Here is a 27,515-nt window from a genome sequence, read left to right as displayed (position 1 = left end):
CAGCTCTGCCTACCCTTCTCCCATTCTCTGAGTTCAAGGATGGGATCCTCCTTTAGCTCAAGGACCATAATATGAGCATGGTTAGACTCCTTACACACATGGCCTAAGACGAATTAAGGTGGGTGGGAAATGATGAAGGCATTGCTTTAAGGCAAAAAATTTAAATTGCTATTATGACCCTGGAAAATATGACCCAGAGCAACAGCGGTAGTACTCTTAAGACTGTTGATATTCCTAGGCTCTAGCTTGGAACCTGTACTGTCATGAAAGAGGAGACCTATCATAAAATCTATGGTCTGAATAAAATTTCAATTCGGTTTTTGAACCAATGTGATAAACTAAGAAGTCATCTCTGAAATAATGCTATTATAAGCAGCTGGGCCCTAGAGTGGAAAGAGAGTGGACTTAGGTGTTAAGACATATGGATTCTAGAATAAAAAAGAATCCATGAGTGAGTCCATACTGATATGAATGAATGAATGAATGAATGAACAGGGGAGAAGGGGAAACTTTTCCTTACAGTAGGAATCCAACTAATACATGTAGGAGAAAGGATAGAATTAGAGTCACCACTTTGCAACCACCACAGTAACAGTTGCTTCAGGTACAAATCATTCATGGATGATAAAATCAGCGGGTGAAGTATGGGAAAAACCACCAGATTGCATCTTAAACAAGGGATCAAGGTTCCTATCATTAGAAATGGAAAAATGGACCTCATGTGCCTCCTGACATGATACTCTGAGAAGGTGTGCTATTTGTGCTGAAACAGCAGAACTTGAATTTAGTTATGAAAAACCATCAGACAGCCCGAATCTAGGGACATTCTTCAAAATAACTGGCCTGTACTCTTCAAAAGTATCAAGGTCCTAAAAACAAAGATAGACTGAGGAATTTTTCCTGATTAAAGCAAACTGCAGAGGCATCACAACTAAATTTGTGTGACTCTGGATTGGATCCTGGTCCAATAAAGGACACTAGTGGGACAATTGACAAAATTTGAATAAGGTCTGTAGATTGTTTATAATATTGTTTTAATGTTGATTTCCTGATATTGTAATTGTACTCTGGTTACGAAAGAGAGTGTTTTTACTTTTAGGAAATACATGCTGAAAATTTAGAGATGAGGGAAAGAGAGAGATTAAGATTCTAATCCTAGCTCTGCCATTAACTAGGGAACCTAGGACAAGTTATTTATACGCTTTGGGCTTTGGTTTTCTGTTTGTAAGATGAAGAGATTATACTAGTTCGGTGGGCCTCAAGGTGTGATGAAATAAAACATCATCTGGAAGTCATTAGAAATGCTGATTCTCAGGTCCTATCCCAGACATGAATCAGAAACTCTGGGGATGGAGCCTGTGTATTAACAAGTCCTCCATGAAATCCTGATGCATGCTCAGGTGTGAGAACCACTGCCCTAGTCATCTCCAAGGTCCCTATTAGCCTAATGTTAGCTGATGTTCTGTGGTTCTCATTTGTCTCTCCTACAGAGGACAACCCTTTCTCAGAAAAGGCACCTCCCCTCTCCCAGTTCATTCATCATTGATTTGGTGCTGACAAAGGGCTGGCCAGGAAGCTGGAAGTGCTGGAACTTTGGAGAAATAGTTCTCCTGGGCATTTAGACCCAACCTCTGCTTGCAATAGGTACAGATTAAACATAAAACATTTAATAATCCTACTTAGTTCAGGAAACATCAAAGAAACCAAGTGATGCATAATTAAGTTCCACGCAGTGGCTTATCTTTCTTGGCCTCTTACTAAAATGCTTGAACCAGTTACTTCTAGGAAGAATGGGGCTGTGAATCATTCCGGAGAGTTTCTATTAGTACCTTTAGAAAAGTTTGCCTCAGCCTTCTCTTCAGGATAAATGTTTCCTGGATTACTCAGGCGGTAAGAATCTCTCCTAATGCCTTCTAAGTACTTCTACCAACTCAGAGTTAACTCTTGTCTGTTAAGAGCCCTTAAGCTGTGACCTAAGAGAGTGTTAAGTTTGCTTCTGATTGGCTGATTAAAAACAACAAACAGACAAAAATCTCTCCCATTCTTGGTTTACTGGTTACTACTGGGTTCCTATCACTGAAGGTTTTCCACTCACAGCCACACCCTTGTCTTCAACACCACCTGACTCTCGAAGCTACTTTTTCAGTCCTGACCTTTCCTAACATCAATTTCTGATTTTTTGTTGTTTTTGCATTTTTATTTATGTATTGAACAGATAGCCTGCATATTCATTTGCTTCAAAATTCAAAATATTAAAAAAGGTATACAGTGGAGATCTACATGACCTTCTCCCCCCTGCCTGCCCTGCCTCCACCCTCCAGGTTCAATTTCTCATTTTTGACAGTCTTTAGAACTGATTCACTCTATCCAAAATGAATCCATCATCTTCTCTACCATCCTGGACCCAACCCCTTTAAGCCTCTTTGTCTTCAGCTGTAAAACGGGATAATATCACTTTCCTCATAGGGTGTGTATATCCCTCATAGAACCAACACTTATAAACTTTACCACTGCCAAGCACATAGTAAGCACTCAGTAAAAATTCACTATTGATAACATAGTTATAATAATAATAACAATAATAATAAACTCTCCCTAAATTGAATATTGATGTATGGGTGTGCCTTTTCTCCCAGTCTTCCAAATTGGCAACTTTGGGGTTCACCTCCCTCCCCCCACCCCCGGCCCCTTCTCCTCTGTCGCAGATATTTTGGCCTCATCTACCTTTATATTATTCCTTTCTTGTTGGGATTTGCATGGGGCAGGAAGAATTAGGAACAAATTCCCTAAGAGGCTGCCCTGTTCTTGCAAAGACTCTTGGACGAGGCTGCTGAGGAGACACCACCCGTGGGTCACACGCCTTTGCCCCCAAGCCCCTTTCACCACGAAATCGAACTCTCCTCGCCTCCCTTCTGGGATGTTGCTGGTAATTAGTAGCTCATTCCTGACATTGCTATTTCCCCTTGGGCCAAATGACCGAGCTTGCTATATTTAAAAATGTAAGGTTTCCTGGCTCTCTTTAGTGCATTTAATCCTCCCCACCCTTGGACTTCCACAAACAAAGGCACAATTCTCATTTTCACAGTAAAATAGGCAAATAAATAAATATTAGAACCGATCCTTCCATCTATCAGAATTCTAGTGCTTAAATCTCAAGGACAGCTAATTTGGGGATGAGAGGGGCGTGGGTGAATGATTGCCCTAGGTCAGCATTTCGTTGGAAGGGAAAGGATGTGTCAGGGCTCACATTTCTGCATTCCAATCTGTGTTTACCCAATCATATTTTCCCCCTTTCCACTCTTAGCAAATGGGTATTTCACACTAAGGGCTGCATTTAAATCTCATTGTATGAGTCACTAAAAAAGTTTTCATAGTTAAGCCCTTAAATTAAAAAATCTCTCTTATCCACATGATAACAACTTAGAAATGAGTGGACAGACCCCTCTGCTCTTCCCTAAGCCATATTTGAGCCTAGTAGAGTAAGACTTCACTGAAATTGCAATTGATCAGAATACTTGCAATCTTGCCAAATAAAAGAGTTAAAAGAGAAATGCCTTAACCAAAGCTAAAACATCTGCCACCTGCTTGTAACATTTCATATTTGATTTCAAGGGACATTAGATCTATTATGTCATGTACTTCAAGTTTGAAGCAGATGCTTCCTCTGCTGGAAGATATTGGGCTTGGGCATTTCCTCCACCAGGAAGCCTTCCCCTCCCGTGGCCTCACTTATTTTCCCTAGGTCCCATTAACCAGTGTTATTGTGGGTGTGAGGGGCCCAAGCCTGGGCCTGTGTTTTAGGGGTTCCCCTCTGACCCTTCTTTTGACTGGCCCCTCCTTACAGGAAAAACAACCCATGGACCAAAGGGATGTGCCCATTCAGAGACTGGACCTTCCCTCCTGGACCATATTCTGGGTACTCAAGATTCCAGAATGTTCCTTGAATGATCTACAGCTCTCCAGACTAGGTCCATCCTGAAAGTGGACCACAGAGCTGGCAAACACACCCTGAGGGGTGCTGAGAGATGGCTGGGCAATGGCTATTTGCTGCTGGGGAGAAGCTTGGATATGCAATCTGAGGGGTCCTCATGCATGTGCACCTAACCCTCAGGGTTCAGGATGGAGCTGGGGTTGGGAAGCCAGGGGTAGGAGGATAAGGTAGGAGGATAGAACATATTGTATTGATAGTTTGTTAGCTAGTTTTATAATTTTAAATACTTAGTCTATGGGCCTTTCTTTATACTCTTGCCCCAGGCCCTGCAAATGTTAAAGGTGGACCTGTTCATAACACCCTGGAAATATCTCTAAGTTTACAATGCTAACATTGTATAATCAGCTGTTTTCATGGCTGTGGTAGTTGCTACATACTCCCCCCCACCCAACCTCAGGGCCTTTGCACACACTGTTCCCTCTCCTGGAATGCTCTTCCCCATGGATTCCTTTAGCCTAGTAAATTTTTTTAATTGAACTATAGTTGATTTACAACACTGTGTTAGTTTCAGGTGTACCGCAAAGTGGTTCAGTTATACATTTATATATCTATATAGCTATATATTTTTTTATTCTTTTACATTATAGTTTATTACAAGATACTGAATATAGTTTCCTGGTTGGTCCTTGTTGTTTATTTGTTTTATATATGGTAGTGTGCATCTGTTAATCCCATACTCCCAATATACCCCTCCCTCCCCTTCCCCTTTGGTAACCATAAAAAAACTCCAGTGTTTTCCATGTTGGTGAGTCTGTTTCCTTTTTTGTAAATAAGTTCATTTGTACTATTTTTAGATTCCACACATAAGTTATATCATATGATACTTGTATTTGACTTACTTCACTTAGTATGATCATTTCTAGGTCCATTCATGTTGCTGAAAATGGCCTTATTTCATTCTTTTTTATGGCTGGGTAATATTCCATCATATATATATACACCACATCTTCTTTATGCATTCATCTGTTGATGGACACTTAGGCTGCTTCCATGTCTTTAGCCTAGTAAATTTTTATTTATCTATCAGACCTCAGTTGAAATATTTTCTCAGGGACTTCCCTGATGGTGCAGTGGTTAAGAATCCGCCTGCCAGGTCCTCCCTGGTGGTGCAGTGGTTGAGAGTCCGCCTGCCGATGCAGGGGACACGGGTTCGTGCCCTGTCCGGGAGGATCCCGCATGCCGCAGAGCGGCTGCGCCTGTGAGCCATGGCCGCTGGGCCTGCGCGTCAGGAGCCTGTGCTCCGCAACGGGAGAGGCCACAACAGTGAGAGGCCCACGTACCGCAAAAAAACAAAACAAAACAAAAAAAGAATCCGCCTGCCAATTCAGGGGACACGGGTTCAAGCCCTGGTCTAAGAAGATCCCACATGCCACAGAGCAACTAAGCCCGTGCACCACAACTACTGAGCCTGCACTCTAGAGCCCGCAAGCCACAACTACTGAAGCCCGCATGCCTAGAGCCCATGCTCCACAACAAGAGAAGCCACCGCAATGAGAAGCCTGCACGCCACAACGAAGAGTAGCCCCCGCTCGCCGCAACTAGAGAAAGCCCACGCGCAGCAACCAAGACCCAACGCAGTCAAAAATAAATAAAATTTTAAAAAGAAATTCATTTTTTCAAGGAAGTCTTTCCTGACTTCCTACATTAGGTCAGGCCCTCCTGGTTCACTCTCACATCTCCCGACACTCTGATAAATCTGAGGGGAAAGTACAATAGCAATCATGATAATAATAGCCATGTTAGTGATAATGATAAAAACAAATAGCCACTGATTACTTACTAAGTACTAGACCTTTCGATAGGTGCTTTACGTATATGATCTCATTTATTCTGCGTAAGAAGCCAAATGAAATATTATCATCCTCATTTTACAGATGAAGAAACTGAGGCTTAGAAAGTGTGGTAGACTGTTGTACTGCTGGTCCCCACATGAATCAGACCCCCCAGTATTCACATCTTCACAGACTTCTGTCCCACATTGATTGCCTGCTGACTCAGGTGATTTTTTTTGGCCAATGACCCATCAGCAAACATGACTCGCTGATAAATTCTTGCACATTGGAGCTTATCTTCTTGGAACCCAGCCTCCTTTTAAGGCTCTGAGACCAAACTAATGAATAAAAAGAACCACATGGTGAGGGAGGCCCAACTGGTTCAGCATCTCAGCTGAGCTCAGCCCCCAGCTGACCCTGCAGCTGAATGCAGCCACCCTAGGCAAATTATAATTATAGAATAATATGATAGTATAGTATACTACAAAATGTACATAGAAATAGATCATTATTACAGGTTAATTTGCTAAAGAACCCAGAGCTAATAAATGATAGCTATGAATGCAAACTTTACAACTCTATTCAACCTATGTAACTTCTTAGCCCAAGCTATCCTCTTCTGGACACTGGACAGGCATCGTGACTGTGTCTCCCCTTCCCTGGCTCCTCTCCTGGTCTACACCACACTTGCTTACCCTCTGGTCAACTCAGCTTCCTCTGGCCATGCTGTCTTGCGTATATCACGGGTGACACAGGACTACCGAGAGCAGCAAAAGTCCCTGGAAGGTGGGAAGCTTCTCATCGCAGTGTGAGGTTCCCCAGAGTAATGGGTTCTCTGCAGGCCTGGGTGCCCCCTATACACCCCCTGGGCCTTCCCCCCAGGGGAATCAGGTAGGCTGAATCCACCCCTTCTCTCCCTTATGTCTCCAGGACTCTCTCTCTTCAGGCCTGTGACCCCCCCTTCCCCATTTCCTCGAGCCAGATTTACCCTACGACTGGACTGACAAACTTTTCTTGCTCTCACTAAGATTTTCCGGCAGGCATCTGCGGAACTGGCCCTTTCCATTCAGAGAAGCAGAGGGTATAAGAGGCAACAAAAGTGCTGGTCCTTCCACTCATGCACCCATCAGAACTATAAATGGTTTCTAGTCTCAAACTAGAAACGAGAGGGGAAGAACACCTTCTAAAGAGAGAAATACAGTGAGGATAGCTGAGGCCTGGGGAGTGACAGGCAACATATGCTTCAGCCAAATTGAGGTTTGAAAAATCCCTTCCCAAGGTCAGGGTTTCCTAGAGCATTTGCCCCTAGCTGATCCTTCTGTTTCCCAGAAAAACATGGGTTACTTTCCTGTTTTGTTTTGTTTTTTTAAACAGCATTTTCAAGATACACTTTACATATTAGAACATTTACCTATTTCAAGTGCACTATTCAATTATTTTTAGTAACTTTACCAAGTGGTGCAACATCACTATAAATCAGTTTGGAACATTTCTATCTCCCCGACACAATCCCTTATGCCCTCATTCTGTTCCCATCTCCAGCCCCAGGCAACCACTCATCTAATTTGTCTCTATAAGTTTGCCTTTTCTAGACATTTCATGCAAATGGAATCATATAATATGTGGTCTCTTGTGTCTAACTTATTTCACTGAACATGATGTTATTAAAGTTCATCCATGATGTAACATATGTCAGTAGTTTATTCCTTTTTTATTTCTGAGTAGCATCCATTGTATGGATATACCACATTTTATGTATCCCTTCACTACTTGGTGGACAGTTAGGTTATTTCCAGCTTTTGGGTCTATGAATAATGCAGCTATGAACAATTGCACTTGAGTCTTTGTGTGGACATATATTTTCATTTCTCTTAGGTAAGGGTGGAATTTCCAAGTAGTTTTGTGTTTAACTTTTAACTGTAAACTGCCAAGCTGTTTTCCAAAGTGGCTTTACCATTTTACATTCCCACCACCAATTGTGGGTTCCTTTTTCCTCTCCACGTCATGGGACAAGCATCCTCTTATCTTTGATCAACTCCCAGATTTTTTATTCTAAGAATTAATTATGTCCTGGAGAATGTTTCGGCTATGCTGTCCTGGGTTGAATTATTGCTTTGTTCTCTGTAATGACCTTAAATAGACAGTTATGATAGTTACAATCAATATGCACATGTCATTATTTATTTAAAACACTTAGTTTGTTGGGCTGCCTCCAATAACCATTTAGTTTTTGACTGTCTCAGGGGATGGTCATGAAAAAGTACTTATGCAAACTCTGAGGCAAACAACAGTGTACTGCTCTGAAAATTTACCAGGAAACTGAACTCCTTGAAAGTAGACTTCAGAAGAGTGTAACCTCAGGTGTTATTTTCTATAAGAGGACATTGGCCCTAAATGTGTCCACATGCAACTCACCAAGGTGAAAAGCCAATGTGAAGGACATACGTATAGGAAACCTCAGAGCCCAGAGGAAACAAGTTTAGATTTGTATGAAGGTATATACCAACACATCTCACAGATTTAAGACATTTTTTATTATGCAACTATAGTCAAAGAAATTTTGGTCAGAAATCCTAACTTTCAAAAATCCTACTGGACTTTACGTATTAGCAGGAATATACATTAAAAAATTTGCTCAAAGACAGAAAATATTCAGAGATTCAGAAATGAAACTCAAGCCGCTCTCGCCTCTGAGATGGCCCACTCTCTGTCTGTGTAGTGTGTTTCTCTCTAAATAAACCCACTTCTTACCTATCACTTTGTCTCTCACTGAATTCTTTCTGCAATGAGACATCAAGAACCTGGGCTTCATTAAGTCCTGAGACCAAGTGTGTGATCTCAGTTAAAAGACCATGGGTTCAAGTCCCAATCTGAGTCAAATGGTTTCACCGTGACTCCAGTATTATCCTGATATCAAAGACAAAGACATCTAAAGAAAAGAAAACTATGGACCAATATACGTACAGAGATCCTCAACAAAGTACTAGAAAACTGAATCCAGCAACTTATAAAAAGGATTAATTACCAAGTGGGATTTATTCCAGTAATGCAAAGTGTATATAACATGTGAAATTCGATTAATATAATATACCATATCAATAGAATACAAGATAAAAACCACATGATCATCTCAGTAGATGCCAAAAAAGCACTTAACAAAATCCAAAACCCTCTTGTGATAAAAACACTCAACAAACTCAAGATAAAAAAGGAACTTCCTGACTAAGGGCATCTACGAAAAAGCCACACCTAACATCATAATTAATGGTGTATATCAGTTTCCATTGCTGCTGAAAAAAAATTATCACGAACTTAGTGGCTTAACCAAAAAAAAAAAAAAAAAAGATGGGTTTCCCTGGTGGCACAATGCTTGAGAGTCCACCTGCCGATGCAGGGGACACGGGTTCGTGCCCCGGTCCGGGAAGATACCACATGCCGCGGAGCGGCTGGGCCCGTGAGCCATGGCCGCTGGGCTTGCGCGTCCGGAGCCTGTGCTCCGCAACAGGAGAGGCCACAACAGTGAGAGGCTCGCGTATAGCAAAAAAAAAAAAAAAAAAGAAAAGAAATGAAACTCAAGACAATTTGGGTCTAAAAGTTGCCATTGAGGCCTTGGTAATAGTGAATGTGTTTACTCCCCAGGGAAAGGGATTGGCGAGGTCACAACTGCTGTCCCTCAGGGTCATTTGCATAAGAACTTCAGGTGCCTGAAATAGCAAAAGTCTGCTGGACTAAGATTTCTAACACTGAAAATGGAGTATTTATAAAAGAAAATTACTGACTGCTAAGGAGTAACACAAGGGAGTTTCTTTGTGGTATCCTGATTGTGGTGTTCATTTCTCAGTCTACATGTGTATTAAAATATCATGGAACTACACACACACACACACACACACACACGCGTGCGCACATAAAGAATACATGTAAAAACTAATGAAATTGGGCTTCCCTGGTGGTGCAGTGGTTAAGAATCCTCCTGCCAATGCAGGGGACACCGGTTCGAGCCCTGGTCCAGGAAGATCCCACATGCCACGGAGCAACTAAGCCCGTGTGCCACAGCTACTGAGCCTGCACTCTAGAGCCCGCGAGCCACAACTACTGAGCCCATGTGTCACAACTACTGAAGCCCGCGCATCTAGAGCCTGTGTTCCACAACAAGAGAAGCCACCGCAATGAGAAGCCCGTGCACCGCAACGAAGAGTAGCCCCTGCTCGCCGCAACTAGAGAAAGCCCGCGAGCAGCAAAGAAGACCCAACGCAGCCAAAAATAAAATAAATAAATTTATTAAAAAAACACAAAAACTAGTGAAATCTAAGGTCTATTCCTGAGTTTATATTATACCAATGTAATTCCCTGGTTTTGACCTGTGCTGTGGTTATGTAAGGTATTTTCATTGGGAAAAGTTGGGTGAAAGGTATGTGGGAACTCTATGTACTACTTTTGAAATTTCTTGTACTTACATCTTAAGCTATTTCAAAATTAAAAGTTATTTAAGAAAGAGAGAGAGAAAGAGACAGGAAGGAAGGAAGGAGAAAGGAAACAATGGATCCCTTTCTTCTGGAGCCATCATGGATTGGAGGTAGGGGAAAGGTGGGGGACAGTAAGGTACCTCCTGAATTTGAACAAAGATCCCTCCTGAAAGGAAATTATGAAAAATTAACACAACAAACCCACCCTAAACTGGAATTTATATATGAGGAGACTAGATACATAAATAGATAGATAGATAGACAGATAATAGACATAGATATAGATATTCTATATATATAGAAAGACTAGGTATAGTGTAAGGAAATTCTCATGTCTGCATGCGGGGGTCTAACTGCTTGTACTGTACCTTTATTTATCAAGAATGATAATAGAAGGAGATTAGCCTTCACTGTGTCTGAAAGCAAAGAGAACAAACATCAAGAACTGTCCACAGCAGAGGGCCTGGATTGACTGTTCCAGCATCCTTGGCAGGGGTACTTCTCAACGGAAACTGATGCATCAGACCGTCATAGTCTGGCGACAAGAGCTATTAAGACTATTCTCTAATTCCCTTTGCTATGATTCCATTCTCAGTTTTAATTGTGCTTTGGCTTTTCATGTAGCTTTTGTATAGCAAGATAATGAGCTGATTGGCCAATGCAAGGGTTTTAGTTCACTTGACATTATTTCTTCTTCATGAATTAATAATTTAGCATTCTAGTTCACATATCAATATCTTGTGGGTTTTATAAGTATGAGTGAGCAACTAGAGCATGAGTTCTTAACCTAGAAACCAGGGATGGGCTTCAAGGGATCCATTAAGCCCTAAGATTGTATGCAAAAGCAAGTGTATACTTGCAGCGTGCATTTATCAAGGAGAGGGGTCAATAGCTTTCGCTAGACTCTCTTAGAGAGTTTCCAGTCTGGATGCACTGGCAAAATAGAATTTCCATGTTTATGAAACTTATCTTCACAGAACACACTGGGAATATATTCCTGCGCTATAATTCTTTTTGACATCATTTTAACAACTTCATGGGATTCAATTGCTCGAATTCATCTTCTAAGATTTTAAAAGCTTCTTCACTAATAAACTCTGAAGGGTTTAATTTTTAGGTGAAATGTTGCCTTATTTCATTAATAGATATCCAAATGTGAGAACGAACGGCAATCACCGCTATCAACAGCTAACATTGACGAGACTCCAGCTCTGTACCAGGCAATGTGCTAACTTTGCATATGAAATCTTAACTGTGGGCTTTACACAACAGTCTTGGGAAGTGGGTATTATGATTTGTGTTTAATAGCTGAGGAAACTGAGGTATAGAAGTTAAAGAACTTACCAAGGTCACATTGCTGTCAATGTGGAGCCAAGTGGACAGCCACATCTGGACAGCCACATCTGGCTAGCCTTTCCCCCAACCGCAAGATTCAATATCTTTATCCTTCAAGCTCTACTTGGAGGCACTTTCTCCTTGAAGCTTTATTCCCACCCAAAATTCTCTCTCCCCTCGTGGAAGTCCTCTGGTTCTTCAGCTGACTCTAAACCACCCCACTTAGCACCATTATTAACGACCTCAGGGTCAGCAATCTTTTTCTGTGAAAGGACCAGATAGTAACTATTTTAGGTTTTGTGGCCCCATATGGTCTCTGTCAGAACAACTCAACTCTGCTGCCCACTGTAGTGCAAAAGCAGGTACGGAGAAGACACACGTAAGCAAGAGTGGCTGTGTCCAAATAAACTCTGATGGATGGGTATTGAAATTTTAATTTCATATAATTTTCATATGTCACAAAATGTTATTCTTATTTTAATTTTTTTCCCACCATTTAAAATTGTGAAAACCATTCCTAGCTCATGCCCTGTACAAAAACAGGAGGCAGGTGGATTTGATCAATGGGCCAAAGTTTGCCATCGCTGCTCGGACAGCATCTTATGTGTTCCTACTTTCTACAACTAGATAGAAAACCACTGAGCCTATAATTATACCTTAACCTTTTCTTATTCTCTACAGTATCTATATGCAGGGCTAGACCCATAAGTAAGGGCTCAAAAGATACTTGATTAATAACATTGATGCTTCTCACCCTCAGAGCCATAACCAGGAAGAAATAACAAGTCCATCTCAAAATAGGCGGCATCTTTATTATCTTCGCCCTTTTCCCTCCCTAACGAAATTCTGGCTCTCTAAAATATCACAGTGAGTTTTTGGTTCTGAGGGCTGATAAGAAATACCCACGTGCTTGGCTAGCTTGAAGGTCAGATGGCATCCGGGCCTCGAGCCAATGAATACAGCTGGTGAAAATTCAAGCTGTCACACACTTGTTGCTAGCCCTGGTTTTCTAGTTCCTTCATCGTGAATTATTAGATTATTTATAATAATGAATTGCTGCATGAGCAATCAGTTTTAAAACCATAATCCTTAACCCAGAAAGATGTCATGACTTCATGAGCTAAACTTAGGACCATGAGAACCACACTCTAGGTCTGGCTGCCATGCATCTTCTCTGGGCCTTCCTTTCCTCATCTGTAAAGAGAGGGTAACGGCCCTGCCTCCTATGTGACGCTGGGCTGATTGGGGGACTACCCTGCAGATATAGAAGTAATGGTCTGTAAGCTCCTCCATTTGCTTTGGTTCAGTCATACTAAGCCGTGCTGGTGTATGATATCATACGACAGAGAAATGTGCTGTGCCGTTATGTGTAAGAATAAAACTGTTTTGTTTTTTTAATTTGCTTTAAGGTCATATCAACAAGCTACGCAATCAAGCTGATATTTACTACTAAGTACACATTTAAAAATTATATAACATATGCCAATGAGCTTTTTTGGTTTTACCATTTCAGTGTGAAATCGCTGAAACCAGAAACTGCAATTACAGCAATCTTTTGGGTCCGATGTCATCCTGCTGAAGAGCATGTGAAAGCAGGTTCATATTATTCTTTGCTAAAGATGGCCCATGACACGGTTGTCAGGATAGAATCTTGCAAACACTGCTGGGCACCATGTAAAATTCTAGGTGTTCGAGGAGCCAGCTGTTCTGCAGGGCTTGGTTGTTATTCTGATTTATTTCTAAAAGGTTCATTTTTTTAAGACAGTTTTTCACTAGAGTTAGTTTTCACCCACTTTACAGATGCCTTAAAATAATCTGGTGTTGAAAACTCTTCCACAGCTGCCAGCTGGCCTATGAGGTGAGGAGGCTGCTCCCTCAAGGGTGAAACAGCACTTGGTGCAAACAAATGTTTAAAACCGGTGAAGACAGCAGACAGAGGAAAGCTTTAGCACTTACGTATTCACTGTAGCAAGGAGAGGTTTTTCCAGTCAGAAACCTCTCAGCATTCTGTAGGAGACTGATGATTTACTGCTCCTAGGAGGACAGCAGTCTCATAATGGTATATAGTAAGAGGTGGAACAGAAATCGACTCACAAAAGATGTTCTTTCAAACCTCAAACTGCAATTACCATGGAGGAGAGGAGGAGTTCGGCTTTGCAACTGGTGCCTCAATAATACACTGTAGGAAGCAGCTGCTTTCTGCTCCCCAGTGCTGCCTCATTCCATAGATGGGGCAGGTGACGCCTGAGTACACAGAATTTGTGACATTTGCTGGGTGCTTATGGTGCGTGGATGAAGAGTGCTTATAGGAATGTTAGCTGTTGCTAATGATTATTATAATACTACTGTGGCAGGAAGGTCTAAGCAGCTGTTTTGACGTGAGAAGCTTCCAAGCATCAGTGGTTAACACAATTTTGGTTGGCTCTTACAATCAGCTGTGGTCATTATGGTACCTCCCCAGCATAACCCCAAGGAGTAGTTTGCATATTTCTATGTGGGCTGGTCACTGAATCATTAATCAAGAATTTAACCACTGGTGTGGTAGATCTTGTTGCTGTTCCCAACATGGTTCATCTCTCCCTCCACCTTCACCGATGGTCTCAGGGTAGAAAAGAAAATATTTTCCCTCAAATTTGGATTCACACTACCTGAAATTGAAAAGCCCAGGACATGTTTTCACTGAATAAAGAAAGCCTTTAGTTAACCTAGGAGTAAAAATGGAAAGGAGAGGAAGAAACACATTTAGGGGAAGTCTCAGGTTAATTTATTTTAGCAATTCCCAAGCTCCCACTATATCCATTGGAGATATAAAGATACAAAGCCGTCCAGGAGACTCAGGCTGGGAGGGATGGACAGACAAACTGACAAGCTCCGTAAAGAGCCACATGTGCAGTGATACAGGTACTAAGAACAATAGAGGCACAAGAGAAAAGGAATTTTCGGTCTGGAGCAGAGCAAGTAGGTCAGAAAAGTCAAAGAAAGGGATATGAGCTAAATCTTGAAAAATGGATGCAGTGGATCCTCCAAGCTCATAAACTGCCCACTTTCCAGGGAAGAGAAGCAGTAGGAGCAAGAGTGTGGAGGTGAGAAACAGACCAGCCTGCACTGCGATCAAAAAGAAAATAGAGTTCTCAGAAATGCCTAAATCCTGTGGCTATATGCTAAACAGGACCACCAGTCTCCTGCCCCAATCCTGTCCAGGACCTCTTCATGCAGCACCTCAGTGGAGCCTTCTGGCTCCCTTGAATTGCTGTAGCAGCTGACTCTTCGTGCCATTTATGTTGCACTCCCACCCCATCATTTCAGTGTATCCCTCGTACCCCTTGGTGAGCAACTTGAGGGCAGGGACTCAGTAAGGGAGTGTCATGCTTTAAGCTTCATTATTATTCCATTTGAATTGACCCGCTCAGTTTGATTCACTATGGTCTGTGTACACAGAGACTCACAGTAGGCTTTTTTTCTGTTGTTATATATTTTAGTTTGAAATTTAAAGTTATAGAAAAGTTGTAAAAGTAGTACTTGAAGCTCCCCTATACCTTTCGGTCAATTTACCGATTGTTACCATTTTATCACATCTGCCTTATCCTTCATACACACATACTTTAAAGTTTTTTCCTGAGACATTTGAGAAAAAGCTTCAGACATGATGCCCCTTACTCCTTGATCCTTCAACATGTATTTTGTATTTCCTATAAACAAGAAGATTCTCCTACACAGTATAACCATCAAGATCAGAAAATTAACACTGATCCAACATCCATATAATTCACAGATCCCATTCAAATTTCACCTGTTGTGACATAGAAAACAAACATGGCTGCTAAAGGGGAAAGTGGGGGAAGGGTAAATTAGGAGTTTGGGATTAACGTATACATACTACTATATATAAAATAGGTAACCAACAAGAACCTACTGTATAGCACAGGGAACTACTAGACTCAATATTTTGTAATACACGTAACCTATAAGGGAAAAGAATCTGAAAAAGACTATACATATATATATTATATATATATAACTGAACCACTTTGCTGTACACCTAAACTAACACAACCCTGTAAATCAACTATACTTCAATAAAAACAAAAACAAATTTTACTCGTTGACCCAGTAATAGGTCCAGGTCCTTTATAGTTATCATTTCTCTTTAGTCTCCTTTATTTTGGAAAAATTCCTCATTTTTTTCTTCTTTTTCATGACCTTGACATTTCTTGAAGCACGTAGTTACTTTACAGAATGTCCTGCAGTTTGGGTTTGTCTGATGTTTCCTCGTGATTTATGCATTTGCAGTAAGAATCCCTCAGAAGTAATTCCTTGCTCTTCTCATTGCGCCATATCAGGAGACACATGATGTCAATTTGTCCTGTTACTAATTTTCTTGTTGCATTTGGTGAAGATAGTGTCTTACAGGATTCTCTGCTGAGTCATTCCCGACTGTTTTGTGAAGAAATGCCTTTAGATTTCTATGGTAAGATAGGGCTTTCTTTCTCCTCCATTTTTTCATTTAATTTTTATCATTGTAGACTCATGGATTCCTATTTTATTCAAATGGGTAAAATCAGTAACTGTCATTACTATGATACTCAAATCACCCCAGACTTGGTCAGTGGGAGCTCACTGAAAGCAGCTCTTTTGTCTTTTTGATATGTCCCCATCATTCTCTGAGCATTGCCTTAGTTTGTGGTACAAGATGGTCCTGTCTCACCTTTTATTTCTCCTACCCCAGCCCTAGAGTCAACCATTTCTCTAAGGAACCCTGGTTCCACTAAATGGAGAATAACATTCAGAAGCCCAGTTCTGCAAGAGAGGTTTGCTTATTGCTACCGGGATATCTTTGCTTCTAGCCCTCTCAGCAGATAGAACTAGGAAATATAAGCATATATCTATCTACATATGTGTATGTGTATGTACATGTATGATATCTATGAACACACACACACAAACACCTACACACATTTATACCTATTTCTATATCCATGTCTGCATAAAGCTATGAGTTCACATTGATTTCTCCACTCCCAGTCTAACACCACAGGATTTATTCTAGCCTTTCCCTTTTCCATATTTGTAATTCCCTTCTGACAGCAAGAAATCCTCAATGCATTTACTTATTTGCACAGTCCTCCCTGTAGGTCACCAGTCTCCCAGCTGTACTAGCCAAAAGTTTGTCCCCTGACTGTGGCCCCCCCAAACAGGCAAACCCCCTCCCCTGCCATGGGGGCACTTTTCATCGACAATGATTTGCATGGTCAGAATTAACCCTCTTTGAGTGAATTCTGACCACTTCTGCCACGGCCTAGACTGAGACTCAATGGAAAAGAATCACAAGGTTTACTTTTCCTGGTGTTGCTTAGCAGAGCGAATGTTATTTTCTTCTTCGCCATGGCAGTGACCACTTTCAATGTGGAATTTTTTTTCCTGTTTGCTCCTCTCTCCTTCTCTCATTACTCATGGGACAGTAAAAGGATTAACCAAGTCCATTCAAAGATGTGTAGCACTCCAACCTTCTCCCAGGAAGATTGCATTATAAATATGATATAGCTGTAAAAACTAGAGCTGGAGACCAAAGATCAGCTGATCCCTCCCCACAGCTGCCAGATGGTCGGCTCTTCTAGTACATTCTCAGAGACACAACCTCACATCCTAGATACACATCTTTAAGTCATCTTCACCTCCTCCCGCCTCTCCTCCCCCCAACCCCATGATAAATTGTAACCTTGGAGGCGGTGAGTTCCCTCCCGCTGCAGCTGCCACGTCAGTTTCTCCTTGATCCGTTTACTGTGGGTAGGGACTTACCCCGACAATGTCCTTACTGTTCTGCAAGGCAGGCGAAATCCTTTTTCACAATCTATTATAAATTATCCCAATGCATGAAGTGTTGTTTCCTTACAGAATTTTCAAAACCAGATAGTTATGTCGCATCACGTTTACCAAGTGAAGTTAAAAATGCCATTTCTAAAATTACTCTCAACGCTCTCACAGTTCATATTGTTAGGGAAAATGGATAATAATGGGACCCACAGTCTTTCAGTCCAGAACTGACTCTGTTTTAGACGAGCAAGGGGAGCTGCCTGGCAACACAATGCACCCCTGTGCGTAAACTTTGTTTACAGCCAAGGCTGGAGTAAAGGAACAGATGGTAAGCAAATCGGATTTAAGGAAGGGACAGATGCGCCTGTGTCGGGGAGCTCGGTAAATCTCTTGGCTTTTGGTTTGCATGCAAGGATGAAGTCCAGCTACCCACGGTAGTCACGCCACAGCTCGCTGTTGCCTTTGACTGTTTGCATCTTGTCTCCGAGGATGGTTAATACAGCCCATTACAAGCGTTTATCTCATCCCTCCCACGGGGAATGTGCTTCCCAGGGATTTGCATGTTCCCTATCCTTTTATGGAAAGTAGTTTCTTCATCATCTGTGTGATCGTGTATCTAAAATTTCAAGAATATTTAAGCTGTTAACCCTGCTTGTCTATAGAGGATGGGATTGTATTTCTATGATCTTAGAAATATTTCCAATGAGCACGTATAACAAGGAAAAATAAGCATAAACATTTATGCTTAACACATTAATAAGCACCCTCCACCCTTTGTGCTCCATCGTCTCTCTTTGGTGCCTTTCTCTGTGAAGGCAAAGCAATTTTAAGACGCTAACCTCCACGACATATAAAATAGCCATTATAAATGTTATATTAAAGCTGCCCAGGCCTACTTTTTCCTCCCTCCTAAAGGAAAGTGTAAGTTATACTCGAGTTAAGATTTACATTTGCTCCTTCAGGGAGGTAACGGGGAAGAACACACACATTCTGTCCCAGTGATGTATGGCTGGATTTAAATACATTTATGTTATTTAACATAATTCTATCTCAATTTAACAGCCCCAGTTGTTCAATGCCGGGATCAAGTTATAAACATTTTTATTCCAAAATGACCCCCTCTACGTTTATAGCAATTCTAGACATGCACCGTAACGAGGAATCCCACCCATTCCTGCATGTTGGCAATTGTCACTCCTCGGCAACATTAAGTTCTGTAAAGTCACTCTTTCAGATTCATCCTGAGAGGAAGATGGAACTTCTTAAGGAAAAATGTTATATATTAAAGAAAGAGTTCCTCACAAAATAGTTACAAGGTAAAAGTCAAAGTATCTTACAGGATTGACTGCAAAGCACCCCAGCAAGTGGCTTAAGTGACACCTTCAGAACTGGTTTGACTCAACTCTTGCCTCTTGGTATGTGCAAGCCAGCTGCAGCTCTTTGGATATGAGCATGATTCTGTTGGATGGCACACGGGTTCCCTCTTCACATAAATTCTCCAGACGTGCCTCACCAACCCGCCCAGCCCCAAGCGCACATAGGGCTGCCCTCTGGAACTTCCAGTCAACTCTGAGGTCCAATGTGACCCCCTTCCCCAACCTCTGGAAAGGCAACATTGGGATCAGAGGCCTGTGGCTTGCTGATACCCCCAGTCTCTCACAGTGCGTGGGTTCTGGACTGTGTTGGTGTGGCTTCCTCACCCAGTGGGACGTGGAGGGGGCCCCGAGCCTGATAAACTGAAGGCCTGGCTGAGGCTGCCTTAGAGAATTTACCACTTCTACTTTAAGTGAGCCACGTTCTTTCACTCTAACGGCATCTGCATGTGTCGCCACCTCTGATTCTCTGGCTCCAAGGCACTACAGGAACCAAGCCGAGGAAAAAGCCACCACCAAGAAATCTGGGAAAGAATCCATTATGGATACCTATGCACAACCTCCAGCCAGGAGTCAATTTGTTATACCTCCTTTTTGGCACCCTTTTCTGTGCCTGATGCAAATATACCCTTCCCTCAGTTCTGTGGGACTCAAACTTTTGTTTGCATGGGATGGACCTTGAGGACATTGGATGGACCTTGAGGGCATTATGCTGAGTGAAATAAGTCTGGCAAAGACAAAATATCCTATGATCTCAGTTATGTGTGAAATCTAAACAAATAAAACAAAACCTGCACTTATAAATACAGAAAACAGATTGGTGGTTGGGAGGTAGAGGAGTAGGTGAACCGGGTGAAGGGCATAAAAAGGTACAAACTTCCCTCGCCTCAGTCATTTAGGTTTAATGGGTCCAGGGTGGAGCCCAGGAACAGCAGGCTCCACATGTAAAGCTGATGACCAAGGCTTTTTCGAAAAAGGCCCTAAATAGTAATTTGTCTTTTTCTCTCTTCACTTTATACAATCCCTCTTCCCACTCACTTTAATGATCCTAGAGCTTTAATTATGGCCTATATACTAATGCCTTCCAAGTCTGTATATCTGTAGCCCCAACCTTTCACTTGAATGCTACGTTTAAATTTCCATCAGCCAGCAGATATTTCTCCCTTGATGTGCTCTAGATATTTTTAAAATACTTTCAAAATATAATAATGAAAATTTATTTCCTCCCAAGACATTTGAAATTAAAGGCCACTCTTTGAGGCCCACTTAGGTAACAAAAGGATAGCTTGACCAAAATGTGGAATCCACTCAGGGTAAAGAAAAATTTGTTTAAATTTAAAAATATATGTATATACATATATATATATTTATTTAGCTGCACCGGGTCTTACTTGCGGCATGTAGGATCTTTATTTCCCTGACCAGGGACGGAACTTGGGCCCTCTGCATTGGGAGCGTGGAGTCTTAACCTCTGGACCACCAGGGAAGTCCCTTGTTTACATTTCTCATAAAGCTAAAAAAATTTTTTTTGTTGCTAATGGCTGAACAGCCTATAACACCAAGACAAGAAAGCAGTTTGCTTCCACAATGTATACATTTGGGGCTAGCATCATCACTTCTGCTGAAGATATGAACAGATGTTCAAATATTTCATCATCACTTAGTGAATGTTTGCCTTGTTTCCCCAAGACAAAGATGGCTCTGTGGGTATTTGATAACTGTGGGTACTGACTACCTGTTGATTTTATTCTCTACTGCTTCTCAAAGGACAGTGGTGAAAATTCCACCTTGAGAATCTGAGTTATTACATTCACCTGAGGATTCAAATCTGTAGTGGTAATTAGGCTCCTTCTGTTGCAAGGAGCAGAAACCTGCTCAAAGTTTATCGTAAGGCTGCAGTGCCACTGAGGAAAACAGGAACAGTGGCCCCCAAGGGGAACTGGACATCTTCAGAGAATCATGACAGCACCATTAATAAAGGGTCTCACAGACCAACGGCTTCCATGGGCAGGCACAGCTCTGAGCTCTGCCTGTGCTCACTCGCTTAGTCTTCACAACAGCCTTATGAGAGGCACTGTCATTGTCCCTGCTTCACATAGAGGGAAACTGAGGCATAGAGTGGCGAAGGAAGGCAGCCCAGCTGCTCTGGCTCCAGGGCCATGTCCTTTCCCACTGTGCAATGCAGCCGCTCTCCTGGTTGTCCTCCCCCATTGTAACTTCACAGTTGTGGTGGCTCAGTGGCTCCCTTGTTGGTGTCTTCTGCTCTTACTGCTGCCAACTGACTCCGTGTTTTCTCCCTTGAGATTTTTATTCACTCCCGCAACATGTGTACTTTGAGTGCAGTCGCTGATGGTGGTGGGCAGAGCATATTTAGCAGGTGCAGCACAGCCTTGGTGGCTTGGTGGGGTATATGGAAGCTGTGGCATCATTGGAGCTGATAGAAATGTAGACACATCACCACCATAGGACGAAGCAGGAGAGAAAACAGCAAGCCAGAGGACAGAAAAATAACACAATCAAATACCCTTTAATAGCTGTGAGTTCAGAAGGCAGGAGGGCCATCCCCTGGCGGCTCCTAGAACTAGTTGGTGAGAATTTTTTTTTTAAATAAACTTATTTATTTTGTTAGTTAGTTTTGGCTGTGTTGGGTCTTCGTTGCTGTGCGCGGGCTTTCTCTAGTTGCAGCGAGTGGGGGCTACTCTTCATTGCAGTGCACGGGCTTCTCACTGTGGTGGCTTCTCTTGTTGCAGAGCACGGGCTCTAGGAGCACGCGGGCTTCAGTAGATGCGGCACATGTGCTCAGTAGTTGTGGCTCGTGGGCTCTAGAGCACAGGCTCAGTAGTTGTGGCACATGGGCTTAGTTGCTCCGTGGCATGTGGGATCTTCCCGGACCAGGGATCGAACCCGTGTCCCCTGCAATGGCAGGTGGATTCTTAACCACTGCGCCACCAGGGAAGCCCAGTTGGTGAGAAATTTGAAGGGAATGAAAATACTGTAGGCAGAGGAGAATGAGAGAACCAGAGAAATGTTGTTTTTGCCTATTATCTTTTTCTCTTTTTCCTCTCCAGGCTGGTATGGACTGGGGAAACATGGATTATGTAATTTGTAGCTCCCACAAAATAGAGCCCTATAGCCTGTCCTCCTCCAAATGTAGATGCTCTTTGTGTGTTGATTTAATTTAAGCTAATTTCCCTTTCCCTATCACATCAAGGCCAAGGCCCAAAACAGTACCACCTCCTCCAGAAAGCACCTCCCCTGCGACCCTACAGATTTACTGAGACCTACTGTGTGTCAAGCACTGTTCTAGGCACTGAGGACATAGCGATTGATAAAAGACACAAGGCCCTGCTGGATTGATACATACACCACAGGTGGGACGGGGCCTTGGAGAGCATCTGTTGAGTCCACTTCTTACCCAAGACAGGAATCGTCTCCACCCCAGGCCTGCCCACCAGTCAGCCAGCCTCTACTTCTTCACACATCTCCAGGGATGGGCTGTGCTATCAGCAGTCAACTCTGAAGCTTAGGAAGCTCTTGCCAAAATGGTGTAAAAATCTGTTTTCCTGCTATGTCTATTTATTGACCTTGGTTTCACTCTCTGGAGCTAGACAAAATAAATTTCCTTTCATCTGACATCCCCTCAAATATTGGACAATCTACAAACTCTCATCCTCACACTTGCTCACTCATCTCTGTGCCGTCCTTTCATTTTCCCACCAAGCTCAGGTCACACCTCCTTCCCTTACCTTTCCCCCATCCTTGCCTTACCCTCTCTCAGCCAGAATCTGGTGCATTTGCACTTCTTTTACTTAGACTTTATTTCTCCTTCATGCTGTTTCTCCCTTCTTTCCTCCCATTACAATCTCAGCACCCAACTCTAAGCCTATACTGTTTCAACCTCTGTATGTGCTAGTTCATTGCCATCCTGGACAAATTGGAATTGGACAGATTGTGGTAAGTGATGGTGGCAAGTCGGCTCTTTCTTTGGGGCTTTGTTTTGTCTTTGGCTGGGTCTATTATCTCTTTAAATTTAAGTTATTACCATGCAGAATTATTTAAGAAACTGGGTCAGGGAGTCCATATATGATAATTATTTGATCACTAAAATAAAATGTAATAAAACATAACTACCAGAAAGCCTTTGTACAGATAAAAATTAAGAATGAGTAAATGAATGAATGGATGGATGTTTCCTTGTCTATAAGTCTTAGAATCAGTGTTGCCCATTTTTAGTTTATTCCTACTCATACCAAATAGATAAATAAAGTGGATGATTTTTCAAATCAGAATAGCTAAGTTTAAGCCATTACAATTGCTAGTTTATTTATATTAAATAAATATATCATCTCATCACACTGTGCGGTATAATTAGCAAGTATTACGTTGTTGAATCCATGACCCAGTTTCCTGAAGACATCTGTCTTCTAAAAGGATTTTTTTCAAACTGAGATTAAAAGGCACTACTGAACTAGGGTTGCCAGATAAAATACAGGACACTCGGCTAAATGTGAATTTCAGATAAACAGCGAATAATTTTTTAGTATAAGTCTGTCTCAGATATTACATGAGACAGACTTACACTAAAAATTATTTGCTGTTTACCTGAAATTCAGATTTATTTTAGCATCTTATATTTTTCTTTCTCTTTTCTTTTTTCTTTCTTTTTTGTTTTTGCTAAATCTGACAACTTTATACCCAAGATGTACACCTTAGAAGTTCATCCCAATTCCCACCCTTCCACCACTAACCTTCCTCTTCTCCACCCTCTAGCCCAATTATATTTCTCTTTCTTTGTATCTTTTCAGATGAAAGACTCAGATTACAGTTCCCTCTAGTGTAATGGCCTCACTCATTTCTACTTCAAATAGTTTTTTTTTTGTTGACAATATACAACAGGTGTGCAGCCTTGGTTGATTTCTATTGTGGGATTAAAAAAAAGTGTATAGGATAAACTGCTGGGAAAATTGACTTAAACAACTTAACTAATGACTAAGAGTTTAACAGTTGCAAACAGGTGAAACCAGTCTCATTGTGCAAATGATGCAAACTCGAGGAGATCCGTGACAGTAAAACACAATTCCCCGGTCAACAGAAATAAGTTTACTAGATGTTATCACCTATGATCTAAAAGCCTTGTACTTCAATAGGTTTCTTTTTTTTCACCCAAGAACTGGATTCATTTCTGTTTTTTGTTTTTGTTTTTTTAATACTTCTCTGACTCCATTTCCCTTTCATCCCATAAGCTCTTGAGACCATCTGCAAAGGTTGTCAGAGAATACTCCATGGACTGACTTTTCTGAGGGCTCTGGGCCATCCCCTACCTCAAAAGCCTTTCTCTTTACTAGCCTGGGGAGTGTAAACACAACCCATTCCCACCTCCTCTCAGCCAGCAACATGGAGTCATTCATGCTCTTGTGCTGACACTATGATTGATTTGTTTCATTATTGTTTATGGAGCTGAGTAGGCAAATGTGTAGAATCATAAATACAGTGGGAAAAGATGCATTATTCTTGTTGAGAGTAGGCTACATCAATGTCCATGGCATGAGGCTTGAAATTGTTAGGTAATGATTGTCAACATATCAGACAACGCAATCTGGTTCAATGTACAGTTACATGCTTTACCTCTCTGGAAATGATAAACTGTCCTGTAAGCTGTTTCCTATGTTTAACAAAATGTTACTCAGAGTAGTGTATGAGACTCTAATAAATTAACTTAACATGGATACTGAGATATTAAAAATAAACAGCTTAGTAGAATGAATTTTAAGATGACTATGAGCTTCAAAGAATAAACTTGAGATCCCATGAACCTTGGATTCTCAAACCTGTATATACATAAAGCAATCTACAGATTCAATGCGATCCCTATCAAATTACCAATGGCATTTTTCACAGAACTAGAACAAAATATTTTATAATTTGTATGGAAACAAAAAAGACCCCGAATGGCCAAAGCAATCTTGAGAAAGAAAAACGGAGCTGGAGGAATCAGGCTTCCTGACCTCAGACTATACTACAAAGCTACAATAATCAAGACAGCATGGTACTGGCACAAGAACAGAAATATAGATCAATGGAACAGGATAGAAAGCCCACAGTTAAACCCATGCACATATCATAACCTAATCTATGAGAAAGGAGGCAAGAATATACAATGGAGAAAAGACAGCTTCTTCAATAAGTGGTGCTGGGAAAACTGGACAGCTACATGTAAAAGAATGAAATTAGAACACTCCCTGACACCATACACAAAAATAAACTCAAAATGGATTAAAGACCTGAATGTAAGGCCAGATACTATAAAACTCTTAGAGGAAAACATAGGCAGAACACTCTTTGACATAAATTGCAGGAAGATCTTTTGTGACCCACCTCCTAGAGTAATGAAAATAAAAACAAAAATAAACAAATTGGACCTAATGCAATTTAAAACTTTTGCACAGCAAAGGAAACCATGAACAACATGAAAAGACAACCCTTAGAATGGGAGAAAATATTTGCAAATGAAACAACTGACAAAGGATTAATCTCCAAAATATACAAGCAGCTCATGCAGCTCAATATCAAAAAAACAAACAACCCAATCCAAAAATGGGCAGAAGACCTAAATAGACCTTTCTCCAAAGAAGACATACAGATGGCCAGGAGGCACATGAAAAGATGCTCAACATTAGTAATTATTAGAGAAATGCAAATCAAAACTACAATGAGGTATCACCTCACACTGGTCAGAATGGCCATCATCAAAAAATCTACAAACAATATGGACTTCCTTGGTGGTGCAGTGGTTAAGAATCTGCCTGCCAGTGCAGGGGACATGGGTTCAATCCCTGGTCCAGGAAGATCTCACACGCCACAGAGCAACTAAGCCTGTGCGCCACAACTACTGAGCCTGCGTGCCACAACTACTGAAGCCCATGTGCCTAGAGCCCATGTTCTGTAACAAGAGAAGCCACTGCAATAAGAAGCCCCACACACTGCAACAAAGAATAGCCCCCGCCCGCCGCAACTAGAGAAAGCCCATGTGCAGCAGCAAAGACCCAACGCAGCCAAATAAATAAGTAAGTAAATAAAATTATTTTAAAAAATCTACAGACAATAAATCTACACACTCTCTCTACAGAGAGAGTGTGGAGAAAAGGGAACCATCATGCACTGTTGGTGGGAGTGTAAATTGATACAGCCACTATGGAAAACATTATGGAGGTCCCTTAAAAAACTAAAAATAGAACTACCATATGACCCTGCAATCCCACTACTGGGCATATACCCAGAGAAAGCCATAATTCAAAAAGACACATGCACCCCAATGTTCATAGCAGCATGATTTACAATAGCCAGGACGTGGAAGCAACCTAAATGTCCATCAACAGAGGAATGGATAAAGAAGATGTGGTACACTTATACAGTGGAATATTACTCAGCCCTAAAAAATTGGGTCATTTGTAGAAATGTGGATGGACCTAGAGAGTGTCATACAGAGTGAAGTAAGTTAGAGAAAAACAAGTATTGTATATTAACACATATACGTGGAATCTAGAAAAATGGTATATATGGTTCTATTTGCAAAGCAGAAATAGAGACACAGACGTAGAGAACAAATGTATGGATACCAAGGGGGAAGGGGGTGTGGGAAGAATTGGGAGATTGGGATTGACACATATACACTATTGATAGTATGTATAAAATAGATAACTAATGAGAACATAGTATATAGCACAGGGAACTCTACTTAATGCACTGTGTTGACCTGAATGGGAAGAAAGTCCAAAAAGGAGGGGATATATATATACACATGGCTGATCCATTTCGCTGTACAGTAGAAACTAACACAACATTGTAAAGCAACTATACTCCAATAAAAATTAATTTAAAAAATGTTCCAGAGTGTTTTCTAAATACCAACTACTCTTGTGTCCTATTCCCAGATATTCTGTTTCAGCAGGCATGTAACATTGTAGTTAAGAGCATGGATTAGGAGCCAGACAAATCTGCCACTTTATCACATGAAATTCTCCATTTATGTCTCAAGTTTCCTCATCCATAAAATGGGGACAATGTTGCCAATTGCATGGAGTGTTGTGAGGATTAAGAGTTACTGTCTGTAAAATAGCCAGGATATGGAAGCAACCTAAGTGTCCATCGACAGATGAATGGATAAAGATGTGGCAAGTATATACAATGGAGTATTACTCAGCCATAAAAAGAAACGAAACTGAGTTATTTGTAGTGAGGTGGATGGACCTAGAGTCTGTCATACGAGTGAAGTAAGTCAGACAGAGAAAAACAAATACCGTATGCTAACACATATGTATGGAATCTAAAAAAAAAAAAAAAATGGTTCTGATGAACCTAGAGGCAGGACAGGAATAAAGACACAGACATAGAGAATGGACTTGAGCACACGGGGAGGGGGAAGGGTAAGCTGGGATGAAGTGAGAGAGTGGCATGGACATACATACAGTACGAAATGTAAAATAGATAGCTAGTGGGAAGCAGCCACATAGCACAGGGAGATCAGCTCAGTGCTTTATGATCACCTAGAGGGGTGGGATAGGGAGGGTGGGAGGGAGATGCAAGAGGGAGGGGATATGGGGATATATGTATATGTATGGCTGATTCACTTTGTTATAAAGCAGAAACACACACCATTGTAGAGCAATTATACTCCAATAAAGATGTTTAAAAAAAAAAGTTACTGTCTGTAAAGCACTGAGTAGATCACCCATATATGTTAGCAATTAAAAAAAAAAAAAAAAAAAGC

General features: G+C 41.4%; 1 long non-coding RNA gene across 1 annotated transcript in view; it reads left to right on the top strand.

Moving 5' to 3' along the window:
• The window catches only part of LOC111165682 (uncharacterized), a 144,552-nt gene that overhangs the window by 89,166 nt on the left and 27,871 nt on the right, over nucleotides 1-27,515 (top strand). Inside the window, exon 9 of the long non-coding RNA XR_016395100.1 lies at nucleotides 11,375-27,515. This exon is cut by the window's right edge and continues 27,871 nt beyond it. This is a non-coding gene — a long non-coding RNA (uncharacterized LOC111165682). The remainder of the gene's footprint in view (nucleotides 1-11,374) is intronic.

This window comes from Delphinapterus leucas, chromosome 1, assembly GCF_059928025.1.
Source record: "Delphinapterus leucas isolate spDelLeu-1000000601 "Yukka" chromosome 1, BTC_Dleu_Yukka2, whole genome shotgun sequence".
NCBI classification, from domain to species: Eukaryota; Metazoa; Chordata; class Mammalia; order Artiodactyla; family Monodontidae; genus Delphinapterus; species Delphinapterus leucas.
This window is presented reverse-complemented; position numbering and strand designations above follow the sequence as displayed.